We start from the raw sequence: 25,757 nt of genomic DNA, 5'->3' as shown, positions 1-25,757 counted from the left end.
TCTCTTAACGGGCAAGTAGGGGACAAGGAGGGAATGTGGAAATATGGATTTTTCTGGTCAGTTATGTCCCCTATCTTGGACCCCAACAGTTCTATGTGCATGTCACAAGTACCTGTGTGTTCCCTCCAGTTCCAGTTATAAAGACGCAAACACATGTGCGTCCACCGTCAACATGTCCTCTGTCAGATCCGCCATGAATAGGCCGGATATTCCATTCCTAAGTATGAAAAGCCACCGGCTTTATATGGTTCACTTATGCCACTTTACAGTCCAGGCAAGTAGGCCCTGATTCTGTCATCAAAACTCCTCTTGCCTTCTGCCTCTGAAAGCTCCAGTCCGAGCCTGCATCTGTGACCATGAACTTTGTCTCATTCTCTACGCGGCTCACGAAGCCTGACATCAGCCTACTCTCTGCCAAGAACTGTATTTCACCTTCGAATTATCTGCCTCCCCCTCAGCCGATGCATTCCTGCCTAGTAGTTTAAGTAAACATTCTTCCAGTTACCAAGCAAAAAGGCCCATCTTCTCTGTCCTCATGCAAGTAATTCATAGCCCTGTTACCATGGAATATTCCTACCCCCTCGCATTCAGTGTAGACACTTAGACGCTTGTACACGCACGCACAGTCAGTATAGAATAGATTCTGTCCGAGAGTCCCTCTTTTATGGATAACATAGTTCTTTAAACATAGGATGTTAGATATGATTTGGGATTAGGTTGACTTGACCCCCCAGACTTCTCGTCTCCACATATAGAGCTAAATGTCAAGTCCCCGTCACCCCCTAGTTACACGTCAATTACACGTCATACTGCTGCGCGCGCATCTATGCCAAGTATTATCTTATAGATCCACCTATGTATTACATCATAACCAATCATGTTCCTTTTTACTCATTATTACACCCATTTTCGGTTACACAGACCAAACGTCAATGTCCTTATCAATTGTTACGCCTACTGTATTCACTTCATTATAATGTATGTACTATAAAAGTTACTTCTTGTCAATAAAGTATGTGCTTCACTTCCTGAACCTTCGTGGTGACGGAACATTGGGAGCAACCGATTATAATCGAATTAATGGAATAAAGCCCATTCCGAACCTCTAATACCACGGATTCTGCCTCTCATTTTATTGAGCTATTTTACTATGTTCCTGTATCAAATTCAGTCCCGGTAAAGGAGAAATATTTACCACAGAATAACCTAATGCAGCACAAAAAATAATGGATACAACAGAAAATAAACTATTTCTCTTCATAATCCATGTAACCACCCACTCCCATCCCTCTTACTTCCTTCCACGGGAAGTTATGATTCAATATGATTAACAAACACAATTGACTACATTTGCAATGCATTGAAATGAACTTATTGTGTCTAATTCACAAATCTATTTCTGTGAGTGTTTGTTTCTTACACTTGACACTCCTGAATTGACAGAATGTGACCCACATACTCTTGGAAAATCTCGATGAACTTTCCCTATTAACGTTAGACAATATGATTGTATGGGTTATCCTTTCAGAATGATAATATTTCACTCTTGGATTTGTGTTTTGGGATCACCGTTTTCAGGGTCACCACAGAATAGCAATACCCTTGTAGAGATCCACCCACTAGATCACTGAGTTATTTTTTTATGGCTGGAGTTGCCCCCATAGCAAAGGTCCTTGTGCTCCTCCTTTACTTAGTCATATCAGTCTGTCTGTCCCACTGGGGGGGAGCATATTATACAGGTTACGCCCGTGCCATGGGTGCAGAAAGCCACAAGCCCACCAAAGTTAAGCTATTTAAAAAAGGAATGAGTGTGGAGCCCGCCCATGTATTGAGTGCAAAGTCAAAGAATTGCATGTTTGCTAGGGAACATTTGTGAGCTCCCACTGGTTTGTGCTCTAGTTACACTAAAAGTAGTACAAAAACATTGTTGAATAGCATAACCTGTGATAAAACTGGATTCTTATCTTATCACATCTTACCATCTCTAAGAATCCTCAGGTCTACTGAACCTTTTTTTCCTGCTGAATAGTGTGAAGGGAAGAACATCCAATTTCTCTATATAACCAATTAAACTTCAATTTTATACTCTAAAGATCACTGACTCCGAATTCCAAATTTAGGGGTTTATTACAAAGCCAAAAATAGTTGCACATACAAGCACCTCATCAGGAGGTTAAGAAAATAAATGGCCACTAATACAAAGAATATCCTATGCAGGAGTCTCATCCGATTCAGAATAAGGAGAATAGTTAACTCCAAAAGCATCAGGCAACCAAGAACCGCTACAATCTCTATGTTAGACTTCATTAACCTAAAAAGAAAAAGCAATTAGTCTATCTCTACACTATCTCTAAGGTGACATCCCTACTTAGCATTATTCCCAGGCAAGAGAGAAAAGGTGTCAGTAGTGAAGACTTCCTGAGAAGTACACTCACTTTGCTTAAATCAATAGCCAAAGCTATAGAGCTCGTTCTGAGATGCTCCTTCTAGCTTCCCATCTAATCCTCAACTGCTTCACCCTCCGGGCACTGTCCCTAATACAAAATCACAATACAGTAGAACAGGCCCTCGTCACACCTCTTCTGTATTTTTCCATCGAAACTCTTACTTCATCCAAAGGCTGTTGGAGTGACCTTGAGTCCCAGGCACCTTCTCCGCTGAAAGTATCGTATATGCATTCCAGTGTACTTCCATGTTCGCTTCTCCTACCATCCTAACTCCTATACTAACTCCCAAAACAAAGGATTAGTCTTCCTAACAAGTTATGTGTTCTTGCACCTGCAACAAAAATGTATAATTGGAAAACTTTCCACTTGCAGAATTTGCTAACTGCTTCTAAATGAGCCTTTCCAAGGGAACACTTTTCGGCCTACAATATTCAGCTAACATAAGAAACAAATAGGCCTTCCTCTTAAATGTAGATGCGATCAGGCCTTTACACGTTTATACACACAATTCTAAAATCAAATTATAAGCATTGATTTCATTATACTTCATACATGAATAAGCAAAACTACACGTGCAGACTTTAATATGGTGCACGTTTAAACCTAATGCATCACATTATACGTGAACTAATTTAATATGCATCATCTAAAATACTTTTTCGATTAAACACTACGTTTATCTTCATAAATCACATGATTACATTTCTATTCGCACTATTATATGCTGTTTTAGTACTACATTTCTAATGACCACATGTTAATACATTACTTTAGATATGCGGGTGCGGACTACCTGTAATTATAATGCACCCCTACAATTTTTCAAATAACATGGCGCTCTATCACCTGGTTGGGTCTGTACAAAAAGGATAGCAATTTTAAGGAATTCCGGCATTGTCTACTATGATATTGCTAGTGGGTTTGCTCTGTGTAGTCAAAATATCAACACTAGAAAGCATGGCAGTGCAATCTATACCTGCACCTCCAATGTTTTTTATAGGATCCAGGGTCTCCGAGTATGGATTGGGAAGATTGGAGGGATATTTTTGAAACGTACCTGGAGCACATTGGGAGGAGATGTTTTTGTTGCTAAATATTAGCATTATATGCTCTTTTACAATTAGGCTGTATGAAATAAGTTATTGAAGCACTTGCAACAATTGGTGAAGTGACACCTGAACTATATTCTTCAACAAGTGGTGGTCTAACTCTTTCATCTCACTGGACTGCAAACATTGCATTTAATTATTGTTGTAGAGAAATACAAACGGGTCCTAGTTCTAGGTATCTTCCGGAGCAAAGCCAGACACTGGAGAGTTTTCATTTTTTTATCCAAAACAGAAGGAAAGAAAGAAGTTTAGGGAACTCAAAGAGAGAAATATGTAAAAAACTGCTGTACAAGGAAGTATTCCAGTGGTGGAACTTGTGTTATGAGCATGGAGACTTGGGTCAAAAACGAAGAATAGGGTTTAATAGAACAAATGAAGGTTGGTCTAGCAGCCATTACTAGTGGAACAACATACCTCTGCATCAACTATATAAGCACGAAGTAAAGCCGCCCGAGCCTTAGTAGTCAATGGATGTCTCCAAACAGTGATCAATCCATAGTTAGAGGTTCCCTCAATCTAAAAGGAACCCATAGTTTGCATCCACAGGGACACCAAGGTCTGTCCATATAAAACGCTGACTTAAAGATCATGAGAACATATAGTTTGATGATGATAGAGTTTTTACAACACAGAACCAGTAGTCTTAGGGTGATATGTACCTGTGCTTTGAAGTCTCCCCCAGCTTAAGAAGATTTAACATGGCTAGCTACTGCTCCTTTAAACATTTCAAAGAAAGAGGAAAACCCAGTTAGATGGAAGGACACAGAGAAACAAAGAAGGCTCTCAAAAGAGGAAATGAGTCAAATATTATTGACTATTTCCCTAGAATCCTTGTTGAACTGGAGACTGAAACATAACAAATCCTTCCAAGAAGCCCATTGGAAGGACCATTCATTAAAATATGCTCATGTGAGAGCTAGATAGGAGACCGACGATAATTCCCTTTTCAGTGTACAGCATTTCCAAAGACAGAGGATTGGTGTATAGGATGGTAACTGTTGGGGTTTTTGCCTTCACTACTCCTGTTTTCTAAACCAGTTTGTTAGATCCTGTGCGCTTTACGAACTGCAGGACCAGTGTTAAAGTGCTTGTACTACCTTCCCTTAACAGGGTATAAATTGGCTTACACCCAATTTTCACACTAATTTACATTTAGTCCCTAGTAAAGGGGTTCTGCGTGTACCCAGGGCCTGTAAATTAAATGTTACCAGTAGGCCTGCAGCCCTTAATTTGCAACCCACTTCAGCAGCCTTATTAAACTGCAGCCCATGTGCAGTTTTAAACTTTCATTTCGATCTGACAAAATAAGGCATTTGCCAGGACTAAACATTCCTTTTTTATGCATATAAGGCACTCATAGGGTAGGCTCTATACCGCTCATCAGGCAGGGTGCATTGTATTTAAAAAGTCAAACAGGTACTTTTAAATTTAACCTGTCCTGGTAGTGAAAAACTCCTACATTTGTGTTTTTTACTACTGCAATGCCTACCTCTCCTATAGGATAACATGGGGTTATCTTATTATATTTAATAAGTCAAACATTTTTTGGGACAGGTAGAACTGTCAAATTTGGTGTCTACGGAGTTGTAGGTTAAAACCCTCTTCAATGGTAAAGTTACATTTTAAGTCACAATCCTGAAAATGCCAGTTTTAGAATTTCGATATTTTAATGTCCTATCCATTTAGTGCCTGCAGCCCGTATCCTGGGTCACATGACTAGGTGTAGTTGGCCTTTGTATGTCCCTCACAGATAGTCTCACAAAGGGGGACCTTACGGGAGGACAGAGGTGTCACCTACCACACTTGCACTTAAAAGAAGTTGCCTCAGCTCACACAATAAGAACTTGACACTAGCCTATTGTGACTCCAAACATTCTGGGACCAGAGCAGGGAGGAAGGAAATTCCAGATGTGTGGGGAGGTCTAGATGTTTATCCCACTTCAAAGCTGGCCCCAAGTATAAATATTGAACTCCCAGACCATCTCTTATTTTTTAGTGCAGGACTGCCCTGCACTAGAGGACCACCCTGCTGCTTGGCATCAGCCCTGCTGTCTTAGAACGAAGACTGGACTTGCTCCCTTCACACCAGGCTACCTGAAGTGACTCCAAGTGTCAGCTGACTGACCTCCGGTTCAGAGCTCCAGGGACATAACAAACTCCAGAGGCATCCATGCAACTGCCCAGCTGACCTACTGCACTGGACCTGCAACTGGACCCGACTGATCCCGGTTGACCTCTGCTGGAATGATTTCCTGATCCCCATTAAATATATATGGGGAATACCTAATCAATGAGTTCCATTCTAACCACTTAACCTTTAATACTGTGCCTCAATATAAGTTGAGTACCTGAATGGGTAGGACAGCGAAAATTGATGATCTCATGGTATGATTAAGTGATGGTGGGAACAAGCATATGTTGCTGCTTAGTATTTAATTAAGTCAGAAACCAAGGCAAAAGCTGACTGCATTATTAGTTGCAGAATATTTCGACACTATCTCTCACCCCATTCTTATTAACACTCTTGAATCCTCTGGTATCTGTGGTTCAGCTTTGGATTGGCTTTCTTCTTTTCTCACTGACCGCACTTTTCAAGTGTTTTCTGCATCTGATAGTTCTAATATTTCCCCTTCTCCCTTTGGAGTCCATCAGGGCTCCATTCTGAGTCCTTTACTCTTCAATCTACATGTAAGGCCTCTTGCCGACATTGCTGTTAATGCAGGACTATCCTTCTTCTCCTACGCCGATGATTCTCAGATCATCTTTTCTCTTTCCAAATCTGACCCCTCATCTTCTGTTTCTGTTCTCCAGTCGGGCCTACGTCATATTGCAGCTTGGATGACTAACAACTATCTCAAGCTAAATGCAAATAAAACAGAGGTCCTTATTCTGGGCAAACAAAGGGATTTGTGGGGCTCTCGTCACTGGCCGAAGGAGTTGGGCTCCCTCCCCCATACTGTTGATCATGTCCGAAACCTGGGATTCTTCATTGATGATTCTTTGAAAATGCACCATCAAGCTATCAAAGTTTCAGGCACATGCTTCACCATATTGAAGTGGCTGCGCAAGATCATCTGGATGCTGCCTAAAGACACCCAAAAAACCGTAGTCCATGCTCTCATTACGTCACGTTTGGACTACGGCAACGTTCTGTTCTTGGGTGCAAATAAGGCAGTATCCCGTCGGCTTCAACTTGTGCAAAACTCCGCTGCTCGACTTCTTTGCGGAGTTCCTCGGTGCTCACCTATCTCCCCCCATCTACGAGATCTTCATTGGCTTCGTATTGACAAACGGATTGAGTTTAAAGCCCTTTCCTTCATGCACAAAATCAAATGGGGCCTAGCACCTGATTATTTGCAGAATCTTGTCTGTCAATATGTTCCGACCCGTCCCCTTCGCTCCACCTCACTGGAAAAGTTCCACGTTCCCAGGTTTAAGCTTTCAAGAATGGGAGGTAGATCCTTTTCTGTCCTGGGCCCCTCTTTCTGGAACCTCATCCCTCTTGCCCTACGCAGAGAGCCGTCCTATTCCCATTTCCGTTGTACCCTCAAGACTTGGCTCTTTAATCAATAGGCTTACTCCTTTTCAGTAGTTCCGTCCAGGCGCCGGGAAACCCTGCTGGGTAGCTGTTGCGCCATATAAGTTAAATAAATAAATAAAAAATAAATAAATATTAAAATAAATAACAGATTCCACCAGGTTATGGATCCATCTGAAACCATCTTTATTTAAAAATTCTCAAGACTGTAGAAAGAATTAGTTAATGTCTTTAAAAAACTGTATATTGGCAATAGATGACCTCACAAAGGACACAAATTATTTCTGCAGCTATTTTAACAATTGAAGACAATTTAAGTGTTCAAAAGAAAGCGGAGGAAATACAAGAATTTCTGGAGAAGAAAATCCAGTTAACTATGTATATTTATAACCTCACATACTCAAACCTCCTTACATCCACCATTTTCATCAATCATACATGCATCCATTCTTTTAACGACTTGCATTGTAATGGTACTGCGTTGTAATAACGCGGCCGTTGTAACAACAGCGTTGTAAAAGCACGAGATGTAATGACTCGCGTTGTAAAGAGACATATTTCCTTTCCACACAACTGCGCCTATAAATGACGACGCACTTTCCTTTAGAATATAGCCAGTTATATTCGCTTGTGCCACAGCTTGCTTGCATAGCTGCAACAAATCTGTGACAAAACTGAGCCAGTACTTGATTTGCTCTTTCTGTTTGTCGTTGCTCGTCATGATACCCGTCATCTATTAAATATTAACCTATATGCAGGTCAGTGCTGGGGTTTCTCTATACTTATGGAACTGCTGAGCTGGTGCCGCCCTACACCCTCTGCAGCCTAATCTGCAAATTTCAGCAAATGCGTTTAATGCTTTACTAAGAAAGCTCCTTACACAAGGCAGCCCTAACACTTTGCAAGTGTTAACTGGTCGCTGTCATGGGTTTAGGCATCAAGGGAGATGAGGATTTCACAAGATTGTCTTAATACTTCTGATCAACAGAAAATCAGTATTAATTGAGGAGGGAGGGTGGTGCCTTTCTATCTACATAAGGAATGAAAATGTCAATATGTTTTCGATGTACATCAGGGTGGAAAGAATGAGTCATGCTTTAGTATAAAGTTTGTTTTACTGTTCTGGCACTTCAGTTTTGCATCGCAAAGTTCTCAAAACAACAAATGTTTTACAAGAATATGCACAATCACATTAACCTTCTAGTGAGAGACTCACAAAATAAAATGCATTGAACAACACTGTTCTGCAGACTGTCATGTTTTAAAGTGACGCTTTCTGAAGCCCCACCCTAAGAACGCTGACTACACGTGACCCAGTAGTGTGTAAGAGTAGATTTGTGTTCTGCTGGGTGAAATGTTCCATACAGAGAATAGAGAATAGCTCACCTGTGCTCTCTTTTCTCTTCCACTAATTGGTTTAAGCCGCTATCCGGTTACTTTAATCCACAAAATCAACCCCATCACTATTTCTTTGCACTATTTTCAGATACAAGTGTTTTCACCTATTATTAGCACTTCACCCGCTGCACGTAGAACTCTCCTCTTACAAAATGCATAATATCTCAGATGAAAAGTACCCAGCCAATTATACCTGTTACTGCAGCTAGCCCCTCCATTGTTCCATTATTGTTTGTATATAACTATCCTTCTAGTTTGCCTGTGTGTAAAAGCATTTTATCTGTCTCATTGGGGCAGCTACAGGATCCCCAGCCAGTGCTTGCAGTTGGGACCCATCACTCCTCCTTTTTGGAGCAGATACTTATTTTTGCGGAACAGATTTGGATCCAGACTTGACTGGGAAAACACAAATGGGTCAAAGGATGAGGAAGCGAAAGAGGGAAAAACGGGGCCAAAGGGAGAAACCATGGAAGCAAAAGAACTGCAAGAGTAAGCTAGACAGGCAGGGAATATCTAGTAGTGGATTAAAGAGGCATGAAGTGGATTTAAGACTATGCAGGCTTAGCATTCTATACCCAGACCTTAGATTGTGAAAGTCTTGAATCTTTGAGCAAAACATTGGCTCCATGTCCCTTATTCTTTTACAAATGAAAATATGTCATTAATTTGAAACAATCATTTTAAACCAATTAATCACAATTCATCTGAGAAAGACAAAATACTGAATTGTTGTCTAAATATTAAGTTTTTTTGGAAAAAGAGTCCCCCACCAACACCTTCAAAATCGAAACCAGTTTAGACCATTAATCAACAATAGACCCCTGTTGTGTGTCACAGTCCCAAGGCTAAGAATCTCTATTCTTTCTTACTTAAATAGCCAACAACAGTAGGCACATTAAAAGCGTTGACATACGTTTCGGTGAACTATACATACTTCTTCTTCCACCTTCATCAGGACCAACAGATGCATAGTAAAGACATGACAATCTTAAATCTGACAATAAAAGGTGGTCTAAGATTCAATGAAGAATTGATTTGCTTCTCATGAGAAAATGCAAACTGGAATCCATGCACCAAATGCAGAGCAGCCCAAGGAATAGAGCAAAATCAAGACTGGACACATTTGTCAGCTTGATCCAGGCAGAGCGGGTGTTAAATGAGAGGCAAAGTACATCAAAGCCATGGTAGCTGTGGGGTAGTATCTTTACCTCCTGCCCGCAGGCTGGTCAGAAGGGGATTGCCAACAACAAAAAACAAACGCCTCACTTCTAGGGGTGTGTTTCGGGTTAAAAAAAAAAAAAAACTATTCTGGTTATTAAAACTTTATCCAGTATTTTATAATTCAAGTTCATCATTGATAATCAGCAAGAAGATGCTTCATTGAATGGGTCTCTGTGGTCTCAGAAATGCTTCTATTAGCACCTCTTTAGTGATGGGGAGTTCAAATTGTTGCTAAAAGATTCATCACTGGTAGGCGTGGGGCAATTATGTTCTGTTAGGTGGTGTAAAATTCATGCATACTTCATGCACAAATGTTGTTTGATATTCAAATCTTCTAGTGTTACTAACTCTGGATAGTATGCTGTTTATTTCAGCTTCTGTGTGTACCACAATGTCATATACCAAAACAAAGAGAGGGACAAGGAGCTTGATCAAGGTCCAGTACCCATGCTCCTTAGGAAGATTAACATGTCTAACAGCAAGAGGGGCTACTCTGTCCTTTCTAAAAGAGATTTAAGAAGAGTGGTTGGTATAGAAAAATGCGAGGGGATCTTCCATAATAGTAAGTGAGGGCCTCACACACCCATGTGGATGTAATGCTTAATCATCAGCCTTTTTGCTCCTCGTCTAGCCGGCGCTGCAATGCCCCACAGGCCCTGCGAGAGGGCTCTTTGTTGGAGATCTTTATAATAAAACAGTCATGATGATGCGTGCAGGTGTGTGGAGCTAATAAGCGAGTGTGTCTGTGATCTAAAACTACCTAAAGGGTGCCTGGTGACGAGTTTATTAAGGGGTCCCATTGGCAGGGTTTAAAGAGGTAAAATAAAGGCAGTTGATGCAGAATTGGGAAGCATGACTGTCTGGTGAGTGAAGTATAATTACTTAGTGGTTTATACTTAGTCAGGTCGACATGTTTCATGCCCTGGTGGTCCAGGAGTATATTTATCTATACCAACTACTCTCCTTAAATCTCTTCTAGACAGAAACTAGTACCCCCTCTTGTTTTTACACATGTACCACAATGTCATCATGTTTCTGCATCGCTGCTATGAGGGTATTATTTTTATCAGACCTAACCAGTCAGACTAGAAGGCTTGCAGCCTTAGGATTCTCATTGTGCCTTTCGGACATATCCATTTTCCTTAGCGTATCCAGTAGTTATGTGGAGCCTGCTTTTTTTCTCTTCTCAGTGCTCCCTAGCACCTGGGTCTGTGACTCCTGATTTTTTCAGGTGTCCTATTTCTGCTTCAAGACTGAAGCCATCCATACTCAAGGCTTTACTTACCCTCTGTGTTATCCCTAGACAGTTCCCTCTAACACAGACCTTGAATGCTTCCCGTTCAAGTTGCATGATGTATGTTGGTGCCATGTTTCTGGTAAAATATGTAATTTTGGTCTTGTTATTCCATGTATGCACTATCCTGTAATGCTTATGTCTACGGTCGGCAACTCAATATGGAGGTTGGGAGCTTGCCCCTATGCAGCGTGATCAAACGCATGTTGTGATCTCTTATTTTAGTTAACCATTCTGCAGTCAGCACATGACCCCTACATATTCAGTGTGTATGAAAATGTCTATTCTAGTGTGTCTTGAAGTTCACACAGGAGAAGAAGGCGCAGTTTGGTGTCACAGGGTGAGCTGTTTGCTATGCATTAGTAAGTACTCAGTAGTTGATGCGGCATAGAAGTGGCTAAGGCTATAGTTCCGGGTTGCGATGGCTGCGACCTAGCTAAATCTGTGTCTCCTACAGAGTTGAAGTCACCTACCACACAGTGGTAAGATTTTGCATGTGTGTCACTAGTGATTATATCTTTGTTTAGGAAGTTGGACAGTGTACTGTTCGGGATGCACACACCTATAAGTCATATCAGTTCCCGTCTAAGATATCTTCTACTATTACATACCTGGCAGTGGTATCAATCAATGTGTTCTTCACAGTAAAGTGGGCTCCCTGCGTAATTCATAGTAGCATACCTCTTGCATGAGAAGAATAAGATGCCTAGAGTAAATGAATCCTTCATCTTTTCTTGAGATATTCTCTCTCTCCATCTCCTCCGTCAGCTGTTTTTTTCTGCATAAATTCAATATGTACCACTCCTCGTCTTATACAGGCATTATTTATGTAGCATTTGAACAAAATACCCATCTCCCTCGCTTCCATGTCACCATGATGCAACTATCTTGTTGCCTTATGTGTGGGTACTCTAAGTATGCAACCAGATCAGACTTGTGCATCTGACAGGTGGTTGCAATAGATAGGCTATTTAGTGCAGTTTTCCATTGACTGGCTAGGGTAACGTAGGTGGAGATGATTTCCCAATACCTTCTTCCAGTCTCACAGTTTGTATACTTGCCTGTCATGGCCTGTGTACATTTACTTTTATGTGTAACACCCTCCCAGAGTGGGGACCCCAACTTTCCAAGCTCAAGAAATACATCAACTGACCCAGTCAATGTTTTATCCCATGATGTGGGTTGAAAGTTCATGGATAGGGCTAAGGGTGGAATTTGAAGACAAGACTCCCTTGCAGGCTTCCTACCATGCACTGTTAAAAGATGACTTTAAGGATACATGTGAGACTTGAGTCATTATCCGCTAGTTGTTCTTCTACAATGTTCTCTTTCCACCGGTTATTTTTGTTCTACAGTTTGATTTATATGAAGGATCATTATTGGTCGAGGGCAGTTTTCATTACCCTGTCATCTCTGCATGAGTGTGTTAGATTTGACATCCGTGGTATGATCCTCACCTCTCCTGTTTTCTGAATTTGTTTTTGTTGGCACTGGAGCTCTGTACACTTTCATGCTGCTAAGCAGTGTTAAAGTGCTTGTGCTTGCTCTTTAAAAACATGGTAAAATTGGCATACACCTCTTTCTCCCATTTATTTTACTTATAGTCTCTAGTATATGGTACTACATATACCCAAGGCCTGTAAATTAAATGCTACCTGTGGGCCTGCAGAACTCATTGTGCCACGCGCAAGCAACAGTAGCCATTGCAGCCAGTAATGCAATTTTAAACTGCCAGTATGACCTGACAAAATAAACTTTTGCAGGCCTAAGCCTTCTTTTTTAATACATATAATTCACCCCTGAGGTAGGGCCCCAAAGGCAGGGTGCATTATATATACAAATTAGAACACATGGGTTAAAGGTTTACATGACCTGGTAGTGAAAATCTCCTAGATTTGTTTTTCAGAACTGTAAGGCCTATCTCTCTCATTGGATAGCATTGAGTTACCCAATTACATTTATTAGTTGCTAACTTTAATTGGGAGTAGGTAGAAATGTTGTGTTTGTATTCAAATACATTTTAAGTAAAAATACTCTTTTATGGTGAAGTTGGATTTTAGATGGCAAATTTGGAAATGCCACATTTAGAATGTTAATCAACATATACAAAGACCATTTGACCCGAATCGGGTATCGGAGTGCTTTACAAAGCACCAGTTGCGTTACTTGAGGACACATTAATTTTGTGTTCGGTATGGGGAGATTAAGTGATTTGCCCAGAATCACAGGATGTTCAGCGCCATTGCCGAGACTTGAACCCAGTTCCCCAGATTCGATGTCGACCGCCCTAGCCATTAGGCCAACTCCTCTCCCCTCTAATTCCATCTTTCGCTTTTCATCAAAATACTCTTGTAATTTTTAAATGCAACATGTCATAAACATTAGAACGCAAGACCAAATTGTACATGGCAATCAACTACAATATTTTGAAGCCCACATTACTCCCAGAGAGCTTATGTCACAAACAGCATAACATCTAATAGTGAAAGTTAAACAACAAACTATTTTACAAACAAAATATTAACCATAAACATCTAGAATTTGGTGATAAGAAATAGTGTCCAAGTCCTTAATTTTGAAAACAGATGGTGTAAACATTTAGTTCTGAAACAAACACAAAGTTCCCTTCTGCTTCTACTCTGAAAACATGAGGATTCGATCCTCTAATTGGATTGGTTAACTTAGTTATAATAAGGCCATACACTGAGATATAATAAGACAAATTTTACCAGGTTGCAAAAATATATAACGCCTCGTCACAGTTGTTCTTCATGTATTTATTGCACATATTGTTTACCTTTTATTTAAAAATATGATGAATATATGATTTTAAAAAAGTGTTTTTAACTTTGTCAATATCAATTGTATAGAACATGATCTTTTGAATAAAATATTGATAATACATTCCTTTGAATTCATATGTTCGATTAGAAATTTATAATTCTATGTATGATTTTATATACTTTTGTCTGTAAATTTAGCAACCTGATAAAATGTTTCTTATTATATCTCAGTGTATGGCCTTACTATAACTAAGTTAACCAATCCAATTAGAGGATCGAATCCTCATGTTTTCAGAGTAGAAGGAGAAGGGAACTTTGTGTTTGTTTCAGTATCTATACCCATCCCTTTTCCAAGTACTAGGGTACCTCCCAAACCTTTTTGAGTAAACATTTGGTTATCACATTTATCCAGACTCCTTCAGTGAACCATAACCAGGGATTGAGTGTCACTTCTTAATCAGGCCATAAAAAGGGCCCAGGTTATATTATTTGAAAAGATAGGTTCCCTGGGTGCCAGAGTTTCTCTGCCAACTCCCTTGGTCAGAAAAATGATCACACGTTTAAAACACCACAATTCAGGTTTCTCCTCAGAGCCAAGGACTGGTGGACAATTTTTTCATATGGAGTCCATCTCACTTTTTATTTGTGTTATGTGTGTTATTGTCCATTCTTTTGCGGTGTCCATTGTTTTACGGTGAGCAATGACTCGGTTTCTTCCAACAGTTATATAAAGCTGCCTGTCTGATTTTACAAAACTGTTCCCTCATTCGAGCCTCCGTGTCCTGTAATGGGTTCCCGCTTCCTCAAACTGCTTGTTTCAAATAACTGATGGAGGATTCTGAGGCATTGCTCACCATTCCTAAGACAGCAGTCATAGACACCCTGAAGCCTGCCCAGAGTGATGACACACAGGCTCCACACAGATCCCTCTTTTTCAAAACAAATTGCTTGAAAATCACCACAAAAGAACGGACAATGGCACCTCCTTTTATGAGCTACAGGAACAAAACAAGCTCCAGATGCCTCACAGCAACTGCCCCGCTCACCTGCAGCAATTGGACCTGGGGCTGGACCTGCCTTACCCTTCTGGCCTCTGCTAGAGTGAGTTCCTGATCCTCAAGAGGTGCCTCACCAGGGTCTGATCCCTTTGGCTAATATCCGAGTGCACTCCTCGGAGAAATCTTAAAGTTCTTGACTCTTTGCGTTATACTTTGAGAAGGTAACTTTTTCAGCAGAGTTAACCTTGTATTTGGCCAGCAATCCTTCATGGTCAGTCTGAACTTGTGACATTGCCCCAGTCTAGCAGGACCAGATGAGTGCGAGTGCTTTGTGCTTTTCGGTGCTATACCTACCTAAAACCTTAAAATTCAATATCTCTTGTTCTACTTATTGGATGTTTGTCATCTTTGTGTCATTCTATTCATTAACATTTACTCTATTGTTCTAAATTGGATTGGGAATTTTCTTGTGTTGTATTTTAACTTTATTACTGTCAGTATGCTGCATAAATACTTTACACAGTGCATCTACATTAAGTTTGATAGTTTTTGTGCCAAACTACCTGAGGGTTAATCACCGGTTTATTCAATGACTTGTGTGATTTATCCTGATGAAGATAGTGTTTGTTGCTTGAATAGGGTTTTCACCTCCCTCAATCTTCAGCCCAATTTCTTACTGGGTGTAACATTAGTACATATCTTTTTTTCATCTCCACTGTTGTCCTCCTTGATTCAGTTTCCTTGCATGTGGAAAGAGTGTCAATCTCCCTTGTGGAAGTTCCTCTATAACCCCAGAAACTGGCAGCCAACATTGCAGCCTCCTTCTGGTGTTGCCTTTTCATATTTTTCTCATTCTTCATCTGCCTGGCTGCCTGTCCCTAGGTATGTCAATCAGGATTTCATGTTCTGCGGTCTGCTACTCTGCCCACTATCAGGCTGTTCTTGGATCCTTTAAGAAATTGCAGTGATTATTATCTATGATTTTCAGAATGGTGACACCATGTATTTGATTCCTAGTTGTCCTAGTTCCTGTTTCACTTAAAAAAAAGTCCCCCTTTTGACTGCACCACCACTGTGTCGACCAGGAACAATCATCCCTTGTAGTCATCCTTTGCCAGTGGGCTTTTATTCCTGGTTTCTGTGAGAAGAGGCATCCCCAAGCCTCTGGAGTGCTATAGCGGTGAGGTGAAAACAGCATGAATTTGGCTTCATTGTGCATTTTCTTTAGACAGCCACAAACACATGAAGGGTAGGTGTGTATGAGTGCCCACCCGCATTCTGGTGGCTCATGCTGGCAGCTGTGGCCCATGCAGGTAAGCGCGAAGGGGCTGGGTTCGGTGGGGATTCGACAGACAACCGCGAGGGGAAATTAAATAAATAATTAATTTTCCCTCTTCGTCGTCTGACATAATTCCTCCCCCCCACCCGGCTCCACCCGGCCCCACCGCTCTTACCTGCACGAGGTGCGGCTGCATCCTGAGCTGACACTTGTACCTGAACATGCAGTTTCCTGTCCCCACACAAATGCCTGATTACCCCCAACTGATAGTCTGGAGCCTGGGCTGAGAAGAAAGGACCTCTCTGCACTTCAAAGACCCTCCTTTGAAGTCACCCCCACTTTAAAGGCACAACTGGGTATTAGAACAGGGCCTCTGACCCCTCCTGCTGCCTGCTACCCTCTTCCCTGCTGTAGGAAAGGACTGCACCCATCTCACTTGAACCCAGAGTGATTCCATGGGCATGCTGGCTTGCACCCTGTTCTGAAGTCTCAGGGATATCAAAGACGTCTTGCAACCCTTCAACAGCACCTGGACTCTGCAGTAAGTGATTCCTGCCCTGCCAAGTGGTACCAATCCAGTCCTGGGCCCTTGAAAGTGAGATTTTCTGTGCTGCAAATCTTGACGAAGACGCATTGCTGCTATTGCACTGACCGGAACCGGCGCATTTCACCCATCTTTTAGTACTGCTTGACAACGAAGATTTCCACAAGTATGCACCTCGACAACTATGTTTTGCCTACGAATCCTATGGATTGATGGTGACACATCACCTCCCTGCTCCTCGCATCTCAACGTTGACACAGCCCCCTCCAAATGTCTTATTTTCCGCTGGCCAAGGCTAATCCCTGTATCTGACCCGTGCTCCATCGCAGCCTGCCTTAATGTTTGGATTTACCCCAGTCAAGGACGACCAAATGTCCCCAGTTGGCACTTTAAGACTCTAAGTACTATATTTTCATTTATTCTTTAAAAATGGATAACTCAGTTTTCACTTACTGGATCATTGTTGATTTGGTCTTGTTTATTCATAAACTAATTCTCTATTTTTCTAACCCTGTGTGGTGTACTGATTGTGTTACTGTGTGTTGTGTTTCACAAATACTTTCACAAATTGCCTCTTTAGATTAGCCTGACTGCTCTGTGCCAAGCTACCGAAGAGTGAGCACAAGTAGTCTTTTAGTGTGTATCTGACTTACTCTGAATACGATGGTGGTCCCTACTTGGACAGGGTGCATACCTTAGCCAATTAGAGACCCAATTTCTAACAGCCTAAAGGTGTTTTTCACTATTGCAAGGCCCTCTTCTCCCTTTTGATAAAATTGGTGTTACCTTATTCCATTTAACAAGGATAGTTTCCAAATGGTAACATATAAGAAGTTCATGTTTGGTTTCTTTGGAATTGTAATGAAGAATCATCTTTTTTTGGTAAAGTGCAATTTTGAAAATGCCACTTTTAGAAAGTTGCCATTCTCCTGCCTTAGCCATTTAGTGCCTGTAGCCTATCTCTGGGTCACATGAATAGGTGTAGTTGGCAGCTGGTCTTTGTGTATTCCTCCCAGACAGCCACACACACCGGAGAGCTTAGGTGTGCCAAATGGGCCATCACTGACAGGATTTGGAGAGTGGAACTTGTCACAGCCCCACTTACACTTGAATACGCTGTGTCCTGCTTTCACACAAAGGATTGCATACCCCCTTTAGTTATTCTAGAGCCATGGCAAAGGAGGTAGGAAGCAGCACTTCAAATAAAATCCTCTATAAGCTTCTCCCACTTCAAAGAAGGTACCAGGTATAAGTAATGAACGCCAGACACCAACTCTTCAGTAAAATTCTGGACCTGTGTAAGACCCAGCCAGGAAGGACGACTGCTGTGCTGCTGAATGGACTGCCACTCTGCTGGATTGCTGCCCTGCTGCCTTTCTGTGCCGACCTGCTGCACTCTTGCATTGACCTTTAACCTTTAACCAGAGTAAGGCCTTGGGCTAGTCCCTGGTAACCAGCACTTGGACTCTGCAACTGTGAGTCCTACCCTGCCAAGTGGTACCACCACAGTCCTGGACTCTTGGAAGTGGACCTGAAGATGTTCTGCCAGCTCATCTGTAAATCCAGCAGAACCGACATATCGCCTCTGCTGTGAGTACCATCCCGGCGCAAGGACTTTGCATCGCTCTCGCAGCCTCATGTAACCACAGCTGCACGGCGCATCTCCAATATAGGCCTACACATCACTAGCCCCTCATTGAAGGCATCCTCAGCAATGACGCAGGATTTCACATCGTAAGTCCTGCAGCTTCTTTGGAACCAGCCGGTGCGCAACGCATCCTCCACGCAGAACATAGCATCACACGCCCCACTCATTGATAGCCTCCTTGATGACTCCAGACCTCGCATTGCAGCTCATCGAAACTGATGCTTTACGACACATCTCTGACCGAGACCTCACATCACCTCGGCTGCACAGCGCGTCCTCGACATGGGATGTCGCAACACTCCACATTCAGGATTTCAGGTACTCTTGTTCAGCGGGCCTAATGGGGTCCCTGTAGCTTGCCCATGCTCCAACGCGGTCAGCCTGAACTTGTGACTTTATCCCAGTCCAGCTCGACCAGATATCCACAGTTGGTGCTCTGTGCCTTATGGAGCTATAGTCACTGACATCTTTAAAACTGCATATCTACGGTTCTACTAATTGGATTTTTGACATTTTGGCCTTGATTTATTTATTAAAATGTATTCTACAATATCTAATTTGATGTGGGATTTTTTTGAGTTGTATTTTCACTTTGTTACTGTTTGAAGACCTGCATAAATACTTTACACTCTACACTGCTCTGTGCCAAGCTACCAGAGGGTTTAGCACAGGTTAATTTGGGGTTTCCTTGTGACTTCACCCTCACAATGTTTGTGGTTGCTGTTTGGGTAGGGTTTCAGCCCCCTCAACCCAATTTATTGCAACTACTCATAAACAAACTTCCACTGTATACTCAATGGGCCCGATTCACAGAACTATCTTAAGACAAAATCCTAAACTTACTACTTTTGGTATTCACAGAAGTTAGGATTTTGTCTTAAGTTTGTCTTAAGTCTGTCTTAAGTCTGTCTTAAGTCTGTCTTAAGTCTGTCTTAAGTTTGTCTTAAGTCTGTCTTAAGTTTGTCTTAAGTCTGTCTTAAGTCTGTCTTAAGTTTGTCTTAAGTCTGTCTTAAGTCTGTCTTAAGTTTGTCTTAAGACAAACTTAAGACAAAATCCTAACTTCTGTGAATACCAAAAGTAGTAAGTTTAGGATTTTGTTTTAAGTTAGTTCTGTGAATCAGCCCCAACGTACTCGCTACTACACAAAAACATATTCAGTATTCAGGGTTCCAGACTCTGTCAGGTTATCTAAATGTATGTATCTGTTGCAGAAAGGCATAAGCATAATTAGGAATTATGTACAAGTGTCATGTCTTCTTTCACTGGTGTGCCTACATCCTACATCAGATATGAGGCAATGGAACAATTAGTAGTGAACTGCCACAGGAATGTATAGACTAGTTTGAAGTCCATCACCCATGACCACTTAAAGTCCACATAAAATACAGAACTGACCTAGAGTTGAATGCTGGAAAATATGACATATTCTTACATGACTCTGGGTCAATGTGTGCAGCTACCAATGCCCTATCCCACCAGGTGTCTCTCTCACTGATCAGAGTTGGTATGACTCCAAGGGGTGAAATGGAAAAATCTGAAGAATGAGGTTGATTGTCTGGCTCATTGAAGTATTGACTTGACTCACTTTCATAATCCGTATTAAAGTTCTATTTGAAGTTCCAGTCTTTAGGAGAAGATTGTCACTGTTTTGTTGATAGGACACATTTAAATACAAATTACTAAAAATCAGTACATTCTTCTGTTGATCCTTAAGGGTGGTCGCAGCGCAAATGTGCTCAGTGGGTAAGCCCTGCTTGCGCATCCAAGGCATGCCTGTCTGCACCCATCCGAGACTATGTTAAATCCAGTGTCAGGACCCCCATGTCCCGCTCACACCCAGCACAACCCCAGGCGCTACTATGAGACATACCTCTGTGCCCTGGACATCGGATGATCCTCAGCTCCCTGCTGATACACCCCCATCCAACAGTGAAAGTTCTTTTGGCTGTGCCACTGACCGCTTTTCAGGCACACCCCAACCGCACCCCCTGTCAGCCCCTCTCCTCACCCGAAGGTCACGATCACACAGCACATAACACCCCAACACACACCACACACCTCACCCTGACCTGCCTCCTCAACACCTGCTCTATCAGACATACCAGTGTGGGACCTCTTGCACAACATCCTTCTGGACATTCTCTTCCTGACCAAGACATCCTCACTTGACCTTGGTGCCCGACATTGCAGTAGCTAAACCCCTTCCCGGGTTCAAGATTGTAAAACAGGACATAGTCAGCAAACTCTGAAGGGGACTGGTTATACACAAAGAAAGCATCCCCTGCTCAGTCACCTCCCCAAACTTCAGTGGCCTCCTGGAACACCTGGCCTTTAAGCTTTACATCTCCAGCAACACAACTATGGGAAGATTCCTTCTCTAGCGCCCTCCCAGCCCAAGCCCAAATTTCCAAATTGCCATCAGATACTTCATCGCACCACTAGTGATTAACTCTAGCTCCTTCATCCTTCTAAGTGACCTCAACTTCCACTTGGAAGACCACACTGACCAAAACACCAACAACCTCCTAGAAGACCTAAATAGACTTGGACTCATCCTGTGAATGACCCGATCTTTACCAACTTTCCCAGCATCATTGAGTTTTTTTTTTGGGGGGGGGGGGGGATGTTTACTGTTTTTTTTAAATAAACGTCATGTACGAAGTACAGTTCCGTCAGATATCAATATGGTGCAAACATTTAACATAGTATCTCAAGTTACTTCAGTACAGTTTTGTGATACAATTATAATAGAGTTTGTAGAGTTTACACAATTATAATAGGGTTTGTAGAGTCATAGCTACCATCCTAGAGTAAGAGTTACTCCCGGTCTACTGTATATTAAGAGATATCCTTATAACAACCTAAGCAACAGTCAATAAGATAGAAAAGTAAATTACAAAAATGAGTAGTGAGGTTAGAGACTCTACAGTCAATCATCATGACAAATTATAAATCAGTACTTAGTGTGTCAAAAGCACTGTAAGGGGTTCGGGTAGGGCGGTGTTCCCAATATTCTGTTTCGTTGATTAGAATGCTTGGAAGGGTAGTGGCGGTGTATTCTGTTGATCCAGCATAATTGTTGACAAGTCAACTACCCTCACGTTGACCGACAACTACTTCGTCTACTTTCACCTGCTTCTCCTCCACTAACGTGGGACCGCACCCTCCAAAACCATCTTAAGCAACTGTAACAGGATCCCCAAGGAAACATGGTTTTCAGAGCTCCAAACCTGCCACCCTCCTCACCAAAATCAGGACCTCTCCCAGACTGTCACCAAGTTCAAAGTCTGGATCGCCTGTGGTGCAGACTTTCTGGCCGCGATTATGACCATTACCAGCCCCAGGCTCAGACCGCAAGCCAACTGATTCACAAAAAATTTAGAATACGGGTGGAGACACACCCATGACGGAAATGACAGAACCTTTTTCAGATCTGCCCCCCACTTCTACCACCAGCCACTCAGATCTAGCGAACACTCTGCACTGACCGAATATATCGAGAATAGCAGAAACAAAGCCAAAGAACCTTTTGCCATAGTAAAGGAATTTACCTCCCCGCTTCCACCTTCATGACCATCATCGCACGTTTGGAGCTCAGCACCTAGCTCTCTAACTACTTCAGTGATAATAACAGCACTATTTACAACCCTTTGCCCCCATACCAGGTCTATACTGTAAACACTGGTAAACAAACAACTTGTGATCATCTCAACAACAACCATCTTCTAAACCCCACTCAATCCAGATTCAGGTCCAAGACAACACTGAGACTGCCCTCATCCCTGCCAATGACTGCATCTGCATGATCATGGATAGAGAAGACACAGCTGCACTCATACTGCTCGACCCTGTTAGCCATTTTCAACACCATACCCATCATATCCTCATTCAATGCCTCCATGAAACCAGCACATGAGGACTTGCCTCTATTGGATCAGCTTCTTTCTCTTCAAACGCACCGAGTTTGTCAGTGTGGTGCTGCAAAGCTCTGCGACTTCCAAACTAAGCAGAGGAGTCCCCCAAGGATCCTCGCTCAGCCCCTCACTGATCAATGTCTCCATGGAGCCAGTCGCCAACATCGTCCATGCTCATGGAGTCATCATCATCTCATATGCAGACAACACCTAGCTCATCCTCTCAGATGTCTCCTCCAACACCTAGATAAAATTCACCACATGCATGTCTGAAGTCACCATCTAGAAGAAGACCATCTGTTTAAATCTCAACTCAGACAGAATGGAAGTGGTAGTCTTCGGTAAGGAAACCTTACTGTGGACACCAGACTGCTGGCTGGCTGAATTGGGGTGGACACAAAACCCTTCGAACCAACCCACGAACCTCTGGCTAATGGTAGACAACCAGCTCTCAATGACCAGGCAGGTCAATACTTTCACCTTGTCCTGCTTCTTTACCCTCAGTCTCCTCAAATAAATCTTTAGATATCTCAAACTCAACACCCAGAGAACCAACACCAGGCCCTAGTTTTCAGCAAGCTAGGCTATTGGAACACTCTATATCAGTATCCATGCACACCTCACCAAAAGACTCCAGGTCAACCAAAACACTGCTGCCAGGCTCACGGTCAAAATCCCACCCCACAATCAGAGCCAGCTGTCATTGAACTTTGCAAGAAAATGGTTCTTCCAATAGACGCTATCTAAGGCCGCACCTCCATTCTTTAGGGGCCAGGATACCCTCCTGGGTGAGATGCGTGCCTTAAAAAATACTCATTACATAAAATCCTTTGAACAGGGTTCATAATCTTATCTTCTTAAGTGATCATTTCTCAGCCCACTTGTGTTCACAGGCAGTAAAGGATACATCATTTCGATAACACTTTTGGAGTTAAGCTAAAGTGGTCATATTCCAACAACTTAGGCCAGAGGTACGTAGCCTATTACACATCACCGAGGAACTGTCATATAACTCTACACTAAGATGCTCCACTATGGATAATCACCATCGCTGCTCGCTCCCAGCTAACAGATGTTCCTGTCTCCCTTCCCCTTCCTCTATTCATCGGTCACCGTCCCACATCACCCACGCACCCCGTAGTTGGGCCTCCGCTCCTCACCCTAACGACCCTTCTCGCCCCTCCAGATGTAGAGCCTCCCTGTCTGATAGGGATATTCATTCTCTCCTACTTTCATATGATCCGGCACAGTTCTCCACCATAAAGAACTTGCAACAAATTGAATCCATCCCCACGGATCCATTCAGGGAACGTAGGCTAAACATCAGAACACTAAATGAGAACATCCTCACAAGAGTCAACACCACATTACCTGCACCAACTGACACCAACATAAGACTCAACTGTGTGCTTTTAAACTGTAGATCGGCAGTTAAACATGGTGCGGACATTGCTGACCTCATCCTTGCTCAGGACCTTGACCTTGTAATTCTGACTGAAACCTGGCTAAATGACTCCGCTGCTCCCATCCTGGACATTTTAGTGCCTCCCAATTACGATATCATTAGGTTGGACAGAGCTAGTGGACAAGGTGGAGGCATTGCCTGTTTACATCGTAGCAATCACTACAACGACCCCCTGCCAGCGAACCTTTTCCCAGAAATTAGAACCTCCTTACTAACACTTTGGACTACGATCGTCAATGCATCACTTCGGCAAGGTGCTATTCTGGATTGCCTTAAATTTGGTCAAGTTACCCCGATTCTAAAGAAACCATCTGCTGATCGCTCGGACCTTCATAACTTTCGCCCAATCTCTAATATCCCCACCTTGGCAAAGCTCCTGGGGAAATGTGTGCTCGCCCAACTCTGTAACCACATCGATCATTTCCAACTCCGGAATCAATGCCATTCTGGTTTCCGCCTGGGCCATAGTAGAGAATCAGCGTTAACTCACATTGTCAATGATGCGCTAAGAATGTTGGACCATAATGAGTCGTGCCTACTGATCCTTCTTAACCTCTCATCAGCATTCGAAATAGTCAAACACGATAACCTAATTGACCTCCTGGAACACAGGATGGGGCTGTCTGGGTCTGTACTAAACTGGTTCTCCTCATTCCTTCATAGCAGATCCCAAAGCTTCAAGGTGAACCAATCCCTGTCCCATCCTGCGCCGGTCACTCTGGGGGTTCTTCATGGCTCAGTGCTTTCACCTACGCTCTTCAACCTGTTTATGGAGCCTCTGACAGAAATTCTGAAATCATCCAGCATTCACTATCACATGTATACGGATGATTCTGAACAATACCTGAAGATTGCCTCCCCGAGGACATTCAGTCCCTCAACTCTCTCCTTCTGGAAACACAAAGCTGGCTGACACGTAACCACTCGAAGTTAAATGCTCTCAAAACGGAATTCTTTGAACATGCAGAAGCACATCAGTTCCCTCACCAAAGGAGTGAACTTCCAACTCAGCATCCTAAAGAATCTCAAACCTTATCTCCCTGCTCATGACCTAAAGGTTGCAGTACAAGCATTAGTGATCTCAAAGCTAGACTATGGTAGCACAACGCTTTGCGTCTTGCCCAGAATGAAGACGGCTCCTCTTAGGGTTGCTCTCAATTCTGCTGCTAGGCTCATAACTTGCACTAAAAAATACAACCATAATTCTCCAGACCTGCTGGCCCTGAACTGGCTCCTATATGAAGCTCGGATTCAGTTACAAATTGCATGCATGTCACACAAAGCCATCCACTTCAATACCCCGCTGTACCTCACTCAGAAACTGGAGCTCTCATGTGGTTCAAGAGCCTCCAGAAGCGCCAGTACTTTATTCCTCAAACCACAAAAATTCAAGAAAAGAAAAACCTACAATCAAGCATTCTCAGGTAGCTCTCCAAGGATTTTGAACTCCCTTCCCCCAGATGTCCGGGCGAACCCTTCCACTGCCCTCTTCAAAAAAGAGGTCAAAGGGCTCCTGATGAAGAAATTTCTGCCTCAGTCTGGCGACTCCATTCGATTCTGAGGCCTCAGCCGTTGATGTTTGGCACAGCTGCTGGGGTTACGAGAATCCCGAACTTTTTTAAGACTGTGAATTTATTTTTATTTTTTGGGTTCAGCTTTGTCTGCTAGTACCCTTCTTGATGTATAAACTGTAAATCACTCTGATAGCCTCGGTGGTCATGTTCGCGCTATATATTACTTTCTAAGTAAATAAAAATAAATACAATTCTGTTAGGAAAGTATCTGAGAGAGGTGATCCCCTCCTTAAATAGTTAGCAACAAACTTGCTGCCTACATCTTATATTTCATACAGGAAATAAAATGTGTCCTTTGTAGTGCTTACTCTGCTATACACATACATCCTATTGTTGTCCAGTTAAATTCACTGCATATTTAGCCTAGTTTCGAAGCTTGAGTACCACCTTTACCTGGTTGTAATTGAATGAGGAAGAGGAGGTCCTGGTGAAATGAATATTACTGGTTCATTGTGAAAGAAATGCCTCATTATAATACCTCCTTACACTACCTCATTCCAGTCATTTACTTAGTTAATAATTTACCCAAGATATACTGAAGAACT

The 25,757-nt window shown here is 42.4% G+C and overlaps 1 protein-coding gene and 1 long non-coding RNA gene across 2 annotated transcripts in view; one reads left to right on the top strand and one right to left on the bottom strand.

Annotated features, from left to right (window-relative positions):
- Positions 1-25,757, top strand: part of OTUD7A (OTU deubiquitinase 7A) — a 1,294,251-nt gene that overhangs the window by 1,179,702 nt on the left and 88,792 nt on the right. The gene's annotated exons all lie outside the window — the stretch shown is intronic.
- Positions 1-25,757, bottom strand: part of LOC146859998 (uncharacterized) — a 124,200-nt gene that overhangs the window by 82,318 nt on the left and 16,125 nt on the right. The window lies entirely within an intron of this gene.

This window comes from Triturus cristatus, chromosome 3_1 (assembly GCF_964204655.1).
Source record: "Triturus cristatus chromosome 3_1, aTriCri1.1, whole genome shotgun sequence".
Lineage (NCBI taxonomy): Eukaryota > Metazoa > Chordata > Amphibia > Caudata > Salamandridae > Triturus > Triturus cristatus.
This window is presented reverse-complemented; position numbering and strand designations above follow the sequence as displayed.